The sequence below is a fragment of the Balaenoptera borealis genome, assembly GCF_965194805.1.
Source record: "Balaenoptera borealis genome assembly, contig: HAP1_SCAFFOLD_2252, whole genome shotgun sequence".
In the NCBI taxonomy this organism is placed as follows: Eukaryota; Metazoa; Chordata; class Mammalia; order Artiodactyla; family Balaenopteridae; genus Balaenoptera; species Balaenoptera borealis.
Window position 1 is genome coordinate 859 of NW_028122036.1, and position 11,480 is coordinate 12,338.

At 47.8% G+C, this 11,480-nt stretch overlaps 1 pseudogene across 1 annotated transcript; it reads left to right on the top strand.

Moving 5' to 3' along the window:
- Positions 1-1,191: 1,191 nt before the first annotated feature.
- Positions 1,192-1,698, top strand: LOC309622358 (serine/arginine-rich splicing factor 3 pseudogene; annotated as a pseudogene). The gene has a single exon. The product of its transcript is annotated as a serine/arginine-rich splicing factor 3 pseudogene (transcript).
- The last annotated feature ends 9,782 nt before the right edge of the window (positions 1,699-11,480 follow it).

The following is an 11,480-nucleotide window of genomic DNA, read 5'->3' on the forward strand; positions in this document are numbered from 1 at the left end:
TCCCTCTCCGTGTCCCTGTCTCCCCCCTCTCCCTCTCCCTCTGTCTCTCCCTCTCTGGGAGGGAGAGAGGGAGAGGGAGAAGGAGGGAAAGTGATGGAGGGAGGGAGAGGGAGAGAGGGTGAGGGAGAGAGGGAGAGAAGGAGGAGAGAGGGAGAGGGAGGGAGGAAGAGAGCTCTCCCTCTCTCCCCCCTCTCTCTCCCCCTCCCTCTCTCCCTCTCCCCCTCTCCCTTGTCTTTGCCTCTCCCTCCGTCTCTCCCTCTCTGAGAGGGAGTGAGGGAGACGGAGAGACGGAGGGAGAGGGAAAGAGAGGAGAGGGAGGGAGGCAGAGGGAGGGAGAGACGTCTCCTCCCTCCCTCTCCTCCCTCTTCTCCCTCTCCCTCTCCCTCTCCCTCCAACTCTCCCGCTCCCTCCATCTCTCCATCTCCCTCACTCCCTCCCAGAGGGAGAGACGGAGGGAGAGGCAGAGACAGGGGAGAGGGAGAGAGGAAGAGGGAGAGAGAGGGGGGAGAGAGGGAGAGGGAGAGAGGGGGAGGGAGAGAAGGAGAGGGAAAGAGGAGAGGGAAGAGGGAGAGGAAAGAGGCAGAGGAAAGAGGCAGAGGGAAGAGGGAGAGGAAGAGGGAAGAGGGAGAGAGGAGAGAGGGAGATAGGGAGAGGAAAGAGAGAGGGAGAGGGAGGGAGAGGGAGAGAGGGAGGGAGAGAGGAAGAGACAGAGGGAGAGCGAGAGAGGGAGTGGGAAAGAGGTAGAGGGAGAGCGGAACAGGGAAAGAGGTACAGGGAGAGAGGGAGGCAGAGAGGGAGGAGAGGAAGCAGGGAGAAAAGAGAGAAAGAACACACCGTCTACATTTCTGTCAAATGACACCGGGGATCCTTACACAACCAGGAGAAAGTAACACAGGGAGGCTCTTTCTCAGCTGGAACTGGAACTGCAGACGGGGCCAAACACCACCAGGCTGGCCACACGTGTCCAGCCGCCGCTCCAGCCCCGTCAGCCGTGAGTCCGGTCACCAGGGCTCTGAGTGTCTGCTCCAGGGAGCTGGGGTTCACCCTCTCACCCGGGAGGCCAGGCCAAGAGAGCAGGGCCCCGGGCTGGACACATAGGGGAAAACGCATCCCCACAGGACAGCTTGTGCGAGCAGATTCAGCTACCAGATTCTAGAGGCCCGGGACCACCCTGTGGCCCGTGAAACCCAGGAGCCACGAGGGTCTTGCAACGTGATTCCTGTCCGTTGGACTGTAAAGTTTATGTAGGGAATCTTGGAAACAGTGGTAACAAGGCTGAATTGGAACGAGCTTTAGGCTATTATGGACCACTCTGAAGTGTGTGGGGTGCTAAAAACCCTCCCGGCTTCGCTCTCGTTGAATGTGAAGATCCCCAAGATGCAGCCGATGCTGTCCGAGAACTAGATGGGAGAACACTATGTGGCTGCCGAGTAAGAGTGGACCTGTCGAATGGGGAAAAGAGAAGTCGAAATCGTGACCGCCTCCTTCTTGGGGTCGTCGCCCTCGAGATGATTATGGGAGGAGGAGTCCTCCACCTCCCACACATCTCCAAGATGGAGAGCCTTCTCCGTCAGCCAGAGCAGGTCCCTTTCTAGATATAGGAGAAGAGAGAGATCCCTGTCCCAAGAGAGAAATCACAAGCCGTCCCGATCTTTCTCTAGGTCTCCTAGCCGATCTAGGTCAGATGAAAGGAAATAGAAGACCACTTTGCAAGAGGAGTGGTGTACAGGCAATAACTTCATTTGGCAGGAGTATGTACAGAAAATTCAAGTTTTGTTTGAGACTTCCGAAGCTTGGTGCACTTTTTAAATGTTTTAGTTGTTCACATTTGTTTGTCTCTTGGGACAGTGACACATAAAGGTGTCATTCTCTATGGTTTGAAATGGGTCCTGGGAGGCATGTAATATGAAGAATTGTTACAATGTTCCCTTAAGCAAAATTGAACTTGCTTTGAATTTTTGGTCTTGCCTAGACTGATAATAAAACTCTAACTCCTGCCCACCTAAAGTGTGATGTTTACTATTATGGAAACAACACTGGCAAACATTGAAAAGACTTTCTGTAGCTGGGATATGGTATGCAGCTGTAGTTAAGCAAGCAGTCTTTAAAAGGTGCTGTGAACCCAAGCCAGCAGGTAAAAATGAAAGCCGCACCCTTACCCTAGATTAGAGGTTTAAAAATTCCACTAGTCTTCACACCGGACAAGAGATTGTCCAGGGAGTTTAAAATCTAAGAAGTTTCAAGGAAGTTAGTTTACCTTTGAGTTAGGTCATACGTCCCCTCTGTGATTGCTGTACATGAATACATAGCTCTTTGTAATATTTTTTGGAAATTTGAGATTATCAAGATACCAATGTCCTGCCAGATTAAGAGTATATTGTAGAGCTGAACTTTGAGTTACTGTGCAATTTTTTTTTTCATGCTGTCATTTGTAATATGTTTTGTGAGAATCCTTGGGATTAACGTTTTGGTTGCAAAAGAAAAAAAGAAAAGAAAAGAATCCGCCTGCCAATGCAGGGGACACAGGTTCAAGCCCTGGTCCGGGAAGATCCCAGGTGCCGCAGATCAACTAAGCCCGTGGGCCACAACTACTGAGCCTGCACTCTAGATCCTGGGAGCCAGAACTACTGAGCCCCCGTGCCACAACTACAGAAGCCCACACGCAACGAAGACCCAACGCAGCAAGAAAAAAAAGACAATACTGGCCAGGTGATCAAGGGTAAAATCGTTTGTCATAAGTCCCGTTGGTGGTGTGTATCCTTGATGTGACCTGAGGAGAATGGCATTTTTATCTCTGTCTGGGTCTTCCGCCCCAAACCCCATAACTCCAGACCAACCATAAGAAAACATCAGAAAACAAACAGACTAACAAATTGAGGGACAAAACACCTGACCAGTCCTCCTCAAAACTTTCAAGGTATCAAAACCCAGCGACGTCTGAGAAATGTCACAGCCCAGAGGAGACTGGGACAGAAAAAGGATGTTAGGGGAATACTAGGGAAATTCTAATAAAGTGTGGACTTTAGTTAATAACAATGTATCCATCTTGGTTCCTTAGTTGGATAAACATGTCACACTAAGGTACTAATGAGTTGGAAATAGGGGTACTGGGTCAGGGTCCACGGCACTCTGTACACTCTGTACAGATCTTTGCAACTTTTTTGTAACTCTAAGCTCTTGTAAAATTAAGCGAGTACTGAACAGAGCTAAGAATGTTATTTCCCTGATTTGAACATGCCTGAGTTTCTTTTCATGGTCACATTTTTGCTATTTGGATGTGTCTTGGAATCAGTAGCAAAGGAGAGTTGCCAGCCCCTGGGAAGATGTGGGTGGTTCGCAGGTGGCTTGCTCTGGAGCTGAAGACCACGGTGGGAAGTCTGCAGCCTCGGGCTGCACTTAGAAACATGGGAGGGGATGGGCCAGCTCAGTTAGGGATGGAACCTATAAATAAAACTTTTTTCTTTTCCGTTATGGCTTATCACAGGATACTGAATATAGTTCCCTGTGCTAGACAGTAGGACGTTGTAGTTTATCCATCCTATATTTAATAGTTTGCATCTGCTAACCCCAAACTCCCAATCCAACCCTCCCTCACTGTTTCTCCCCCTTGGCAACCACAAGTCTGTTCTCTATGTCTGTGAGTCTGTTTTTGTTTTGTAGACGCGTTCATTTGTGTCGTATTTTAGATTTCACATATAAGTGAGATCATATGATATTTGTCTTTCTCTTCTGACTTACTTCACTTAGTATGATAATCTCTAGGTCCATCCACGTTGCTGCAAATAGCATTATTTCATTCTTTTTATGGCTGAATAATATTCCATTGTATATATGTACCACATCTTCTTTATCCATTCATCCATCAGTGGACATTTAGGTAGCTTCCATGTCTTGGCTACTGTAAATAGTGCTGCAATGAACGTTGGGGTGCATGTATCTTTCTTTCTTTCTTCTTTCCTTCTTCCTTTCTTCCTTTCTTTCTTTCTCTCTCTCTCTTTCTCTTTCTTTCTTTCTTTCTTTCTCTCTCTTTCTCTCTTTCTTTCTTTCTTTTTTCTTTCTTCTTTTATTGTCACACGGCATGTGAGATCTTAGTTCCCTGACCAGAGATGGAACCCACGCCCCCTGCACTGGAAGCATGGATTCTTAACCACTGGACCACCAGGGAAATGCCAGGGGTGTATGTATAGTTTTGAATTAGAGTTTTCTCCGGGTCTATGCCCGGGAGTGGAATTGTGGGACCCTATGGCAGCTGTATCTGTTCCTGCACGCCTCACATCAACCACCTGCACTCCAATCCTTGCTCTCAACGTCATCTTCGGGGAACCCAACCTGCGACAGGGACCTTGACAAGAAGAAATGGCTCAGGGAAAAGCTACCTGCACGGGGAGGAGATAGAGACCATCGCCCCTGGGGTGCGGAGGGGAGAGTGGGTGCAGAGGTTTGTCATTTCACCCCCGATACTCATCTCAGCCCTCGTGGCTGCCCCACTCTAGGTCACCTCGGGATACAGAGGTGAGCCGGTTAGAGTCCCTGCCTGTGCAGGAATCGGGGCACCAGCGGGTCTGAATAATATTAGTGCAGGGTCTCCCCCGTGGCACTGGGGTTATTCGGGGCGGGTCATCCTCTGCTGAGGGCCCCTCCTGGGCACTGTGTGGGGTTTAGCAGCATCCCTGGCCTCACCCATTTGATTCCAGGGGCCCTCCCTCCCAGTTGTGACAACCACAGATTTTCCCCACACATCACGGAAGAACTGGGTGAGGCGGGGGCAGGATGGCTCTGGGCGAGGACAGCTGTGTTGAAGCAACCAGCCTGGCCCAGGGCAAGGTCTGCCCCAATCCCGTCAGCGCCTGCATTTAGAACTGCCCCTTTCCTCTCCCACCTCCCCTGCCCTGCAGTGGTCTCCGAGACATCATCCCCATGTAATAAATCACACCTTCTCAGTTTACTGTTTGCTGCCCTCACTAGAACGTGAGCTCTTTGAGGACAGGGATGCTGTTATGTCCCCAGCACCTAGAAGAGTGTCTGCTGTGTAGTAGATGCTTCATAAATACTTGCTGAATAAAGGAGTTGAATAAAGGGATGAGTGGATGAATGAATGAAGGTTACAATGGAAGGAGGGGGGAGATTCCCTTTCTGGCTCTCGGGGGTTGGGAGATCAAGTGAAAGATCTGTCCTAAATAGGCTGACCAGCCTTCTGGGGTTCCCCGGGACTGAGAGTTTCCCCAGAGTTCCAGCGCTCAAACCTGAGCGGTCCTGGGCAAACTGGGGGCGGGTGTTGGTCACCCTATCTAAACACAGTAACAATTCCAGCTGCAATAGCAATGGCCAATGACCTCTACGGTCTTATTGACCATGCACAGTTCTCTACCTGGCGGGGAAGGGTGGGCCGGGATTGGAATTCTGGTGATCCAGGGCGGGTGAGGGCACACCCTGGGCTTGTGGAGGGGAGTCCAGGAAGGTTCTGGAGGAAGTGACAGTGACACAGGAGGGAGGGAGGAGTCTAAGGAAGAACATCCCACATGACAACCTGTGCCAATGGCCCTGGGCCCAAGGTCACACCTGACCAGGGCTTGCTTTTTTTTTTTCTAATTTACTTTTCCCCACATGGATATGCAATTGTCCTAATGCCATTTATTGAAAACTCCTTAATTTCCCCACTTTCTATCATATCAAGTTCTCATATATCTGTTTCTGGACCTTTTTTCTATACCATAGAGCTATACGTCCCATCCTTGCACCACTAGGGCTGTTTCATCACTATAACTTTATTTATTCATTTTGTTTTGGCCGTGCTGTGTGGCATGTGGGATCTTATGTCCCTGACCAGGGATCGAACCCGCGTCCCCTGCAGTGGAAGCTCGGAGTCTTAATCACTGGACCTCCAGGGAAGTCCCCAGGGCTTGCTTTGACATCCATGGAATGGTGGCAGGTGGGCACGGGGAGCAGCTGTCTGTGAGCCATCCTGGGTAGAAATGCAGGGTGGAGGGGAGGACAGATGGAGCTGGAGGGGAAGAAGCGGAGGAGGGAGGGAGGAAGGGAGGGAGGCCGGGGGAGAGACAGACAGAGAGTTTCCGGAGACAATAGCTCTGGCCGTGTCCTAGGGCATGAAAGCTGAAAATAGCTCCTAGTGCCGGGAGCCTTGGAGCCGGAGGCTGGGAGCCAGGGTGACTGGCTCTCCTCCCTGGTGTGTGTGTGTTGTGGGGGGGTGGGTGGCTCTGGGCTTCTCAGGCTGGGAATGGGGTGCACAGAGCAGGAACGGAGCAGGGACCCTTCTCTCTGGAACCTCGTGGGCCATCCTCAGCTCACAAAGCTGAGCCACTCCTTGCCCTACGAGTGGGGGGCTTATCCTCCCTGTCCCCTGGATCATACCCCCTCACACACAACTTCCCCGTGTGTGTTCCCAGCAACCAAGAGAATCTGTTTTTAAAAGATTTGGGGGAGGGGGGTAACCATACAAACAAGAGCAGAATGGATACTTTTTCAGGATATGAATGGCTCTGTGTAAGCCCACCCCCAGGGTAACCACAGTCCTGACCTCTAACACTCTTGACGAGTCAGCCTTGGTCTGGGCTTGCGGACCCACGGAAGCTTCCTCATTCCCTCCTTCAGGTCCCGACTCTCCCTCGGCGTCTTTGTGAGAAGCACCCGGGGAAGTGGGACTGCTAGGCTGTACTGCTGCTAGAACTCCACCTGGGCTCCACCAGGCTCCAGCCCCCCGCCCTGTCCACCTAACTGACCCTGAGGCACCTCAACTGGTAGGAGCAGCATCACCTTCCCTCCTGGGACTCGTGATACTTAAGGGAGACACCGAAAGACAAGCCTTTGGCTCCCTGGCTGGCAAAGAGCAGGTACTCAATTGTCATAAGTGTCCGTATCAGTGAGGGTTCTCCAGACAAACAGAATCCATATGGGGTGTGTGTGTATATACACACACACGTACATATGTACAAGCATACAAAAATATACAGCTGTGTACATATGCAGTATGCGTACACACATATACACACATAGTATATACAATACACACATACATATATACACACATATAAAATGCAGTTCGTATATATACAGTATGTATACACACATATACACACAATATAGACAATACACACATACATATACACTATACATACACACATATAAAATGCATAGTTTGTATACAGTATGTACACATACGTATAACATATGCAATATACACACCTAGGTACATATATAGCATACGTATATACACACATACAAAGATATTTAGGTGTGCATATAGACAGTATACATACATACACATATAATATATGCAATACATACACGTACATACATATAGACACACATATACACCTACATATAAAAGCATATAGCATAAAAATATATATGTACTGTATATAGAAATTCATCGTATATATACATACATATATCATATATATAAGATATATACACATACATATATACAATGTGTACACACACACACCTATATGTAAATATGCGCATGTACATACACATATAAATTCATACGCAAGTGTGTATATAATAGTATATTCATATATACATATAATACCTAGAAACATATTGGGGGGGAGGTGTCACGGTACGTCAAGGGGGGGAGTCGAACCCGCCACCCCAGGCCCCGAGGGGTCTCCCCGGGTCTCCACTTCGGGCCGGTGGGTGTGGCCGGGGGGCAGCTGAAGACGTGCGTGCGTGCTTGCGTGCGTACGTGCGTGCGTTCGTACGTGCGTACGTGCGTGCGTGGGGGCGGGTCCACGGGGCGGGAGGTGCTCGCCGCGAGTGAGTGGTTCAGCCGGGCCCCGGCTCATTGTGCTTGCTCACGCCGGCCCCAGTTGGCAGCAGCGCTGGAGGCCCCGGGCCTGTGACCACAAAGAGGGAGCCGGGGGCCGGACGGGAGCAGGCCGGCGGCGGCGGCGGCGGCGGCGCCGGCTGAGGCCCAGGCCAGGCTCCCTCCCCTCAGCCTCCCGCCCGCCCGCCCGCCTGTCCCGCCCCCGCCGGCGGCGCCCCGCCCCTCCCCCAACCGCCAGACTAGCCTGGTGCGGGGGCCGCGCGCGAAAACGTGGGGGAGAAGCTGAGGCTGGAGTCGCCCGTGGTGGCCGAGCCCGCCGTCTACCCATGGCTGCTGCTGGTCTACGTGAGTGCCGCCCGTCCCCTCTTCCCGGACCTCCACCTCTCTTCCCCCACGGCGCGCGCTGAGCCCACCGAGTAACGGAGCGACTCGAGTCGCCAGACCCTCTTTGGAGCCCCCCTTCCCGCCCTGCCTGGTTCTCCGCGGCCGTTTCCAGCCCCCGCGCGCAGGGTGGGCAGAGGGGAGCCGGGGCCGGCCGGGGCCACAGACTCGGCAGCGGGGACCCCGCGCTTCCGAGGGGCGCCCGAGCCGGTCTGCCGTTGGCCCTGTAGGGCTGGGGACCCAGGTCCCCCCCACCCCGGCCTGGACTGCCGGCGGGCTTGCCCTTCCGTACTTTATGATCTTGACACGTCGGGTTTCTTTTTCCTGGCCAGCTTTACCATTACCTGACCAGCTTTCCCAGCATCCCCTGATAATGTGTTAGATATTCAAGTTTTAGGGCCCGGTCCCAGCCCTATGGAATCAGCAACTCTGGTGGGGCTCAGTGATCTCTGTTACAACAGGCCCTCCAGATGATTTTTATTCACCTTAAAGTTTGAAAATATCTGCATTGTCAGCTGGCCGAAGCGTCCACCAGCAGGTGAAGGGGAGTGGCGCCTGGAAAAGATAGGGACTAGCCAAGGTAAGTACAGTAGCATTTGCCATGGTAGTAATGGAGAATGCCTTTTCTCCACTGGTTGGCACAGACTAGTATCTGGGAGCAGTGGCAGGGTTATTTAGGATGCTTTACATTGCAGTGTAGAGTGACCGCTGTCCTGGTTTGCCAGGGACTTCCCCTGTGTGAGCACTTAAAATCTCATCCTGGCAAACCCCTTAGCCTTGGGTTTGATAAACTTAGGGAATAACATGAAATTTAGGGGAAACATGATCTAGGTTTTGGGCAAGTCACAAGTGCTAATTAAAGCTAAGCAAGTATGGACAACATCTAGCCTTCTTTACCCCTTTGCGGGGAGGTAAATCTTGATTGGGTGAGAGGACTTATTGTTAAGAGATCTTTGTAGAAACATCCCCTTCTGCTTAGTCCGCTGGTTCTCCGTTCTGGCTAGACATTGGCATCGTCTGAGGAGAGTTAAAATGATTGTATTGGTCTAGCATGACCAACCGTCGGTGTGAGGGTTTTTAAAAAGTGCTTCAGAGGATTCTAATGTGCAGCCAAATTTAGGTGCCACTGCTTAAGCTTTTGAACCGCTGCTATGTATTTTCACCTCATCTTGCTGTGAGAATATCCAACTGTAGTTGAGGTTTGTTGTTTTTCTTTTTCTTTTTTTAACTGTCTTATTATAAGATTTACTGTCTTAAATAAGATTGAATGGACAGAAAATCCTGCTAGTCCATTTGGTATAGCTGGATACCCAGAGTAATATCGTTAAGATATGTACCATTTAAGTATTGTGACTGGCCTTTTAAAAATTAACATATGCATTAAATTAGTATTGATAGTATAGATCTCTTTCGAAGTTGTCATGTTGGGGAGCTATACCTCTAATCTGCTGCCATTGCTAAATATCTGGACACCTCTTATTAGGAATTGCTTTTAAAAATCTTTAGGGATTAAAACCAAGATTGTTGTATTATTTGTACTGGGACCACAAAAACCTCACAGAGTTCCCCCGCTGTACCTTCTACCCCCATCTCTAACCCTTGGCAACTTCTAATCTGTTCTCCATCTCCACAGTTTTGTTATTTTAAGAATAATATGTAAACATAATCATGAATTACTTAATCTTCGGAGATTGGCTTTTAAAAACTTTTCCCTCGGCATCATTCCCTTGAAGTTCATTTCAATTTTTGCATATATTAATAATTTGTTCCTTGTTGTTGCTGGGTAGTATTCTATCATAAGATTTTATCACAATCTGTTTCAACATTCACCCATTGAAAGACATTTGGGGAGTTGCCAGTTTGTGGCTATTAGAAATAAAACTGCTATGAACATTTATGTGTAAGTTTCTGTGGGAACTTCATTAAGTTTTTGTTTCTTTTGGATAAATGCTCAAGAGTACAATTACTGCATTGTAGGGTGAATCTACTTTTAGGATTAAAAGAGACTGTCAAGCTGTTTCTCAGAGTGGCTAAACCATTTTATTTTCCCACCAGTGATGTGATATAATTTTTCTACGTACTCGCTAGCATTTGATGTTGTCACTATACTTTAATTTTAGTTATTCTCTGATATCTCATTATGGTCTTAATTTGCATTTCCCTGATGGCTAACGATGTTGAACATCTTTTCATGTGCTTCTTTGCCATGTGTATATTCTCTTCCATGAAATGTCTGTTCCTGTCTTCTGCCTATTCTCTAGTTGGATTTTTTTAAGTTGTTTGGAGAGTTCTTTGTATATTATAGATACAAGTCATTTGTCTCCTATGGGATTTTCAAATATGTTTTCCCACTGTGTAATTTGAGTTTTCATCCACTTAAAAGGATCTTCTATGAAGCATTTTTAACTCATTTTGATGAGATCCAATTGATCAGTTTTTGCTTTTATTGATCATACTTTCGGTGTCAAGTCTAAGAATTATTCACCTAGTTGTAGATGCCAAAGATTTTCTCCTATTTTTTTTTTCTAAAAATGTCCTGCTTTTACATTTAAGATTATGATCCACTTTGATTTAATTTTTGTGTAAGATGTGTAAGGTTTAGGTTAAGGTTCATTGTTTGTTTGTTTGTTTTTGTCGAGGGATGTCCAACTGTTTCAGTACCATTTTTTGAAAAGTCTATTCTTCCTTGATAGCTTTTGCACTGCTGTCAAAACCAAGTTAAATGTATTTGTGTCAGTCTATTGCTGGGTTCTCTGTTCCATTCCATTGATCTATGTATCTACCCTCCATCACTACTGCGAAATCTTGAAATTGGGTAGATTAATTCCTCCCATTTTAATCTTCCTTTACAAATTGTTTTAGCTGTTCTTCAGCCTCTTCCTACCATATAAATCTTAGAATAAGCTTGTCTATATCCACAAAAACCTTGAGGGCATTTTAAGAGTAATTGTGTTAAGCCTCTTAACTTGGGGAGAATTGACAGCTTTATTATGTTGTGTTTTCTAATCCATGAACAAGGTATGTCTCCCTCTTTGTTTGGGACTTTTAAAATTTTCTTCATCAGCATTTTGTAATTTTCAGTATAGAGGTCCTATAAATGTCTTATTGGGCTTCTATTTAAGTATTTATTTAGGTCAGTTGTAAATGGCATCACATATTTTTATTTAAGCTTCTACACATTTGTTATTAATATATAATTTGATAAAATTGTGTGGATCTTGTACTCTAAAACATTTACAAACTAATATTATTTCTCAAGCTTTATGTGGATTCCTTGGTATTTTCTCCATTTAGATTATCATCTCATCTTCAG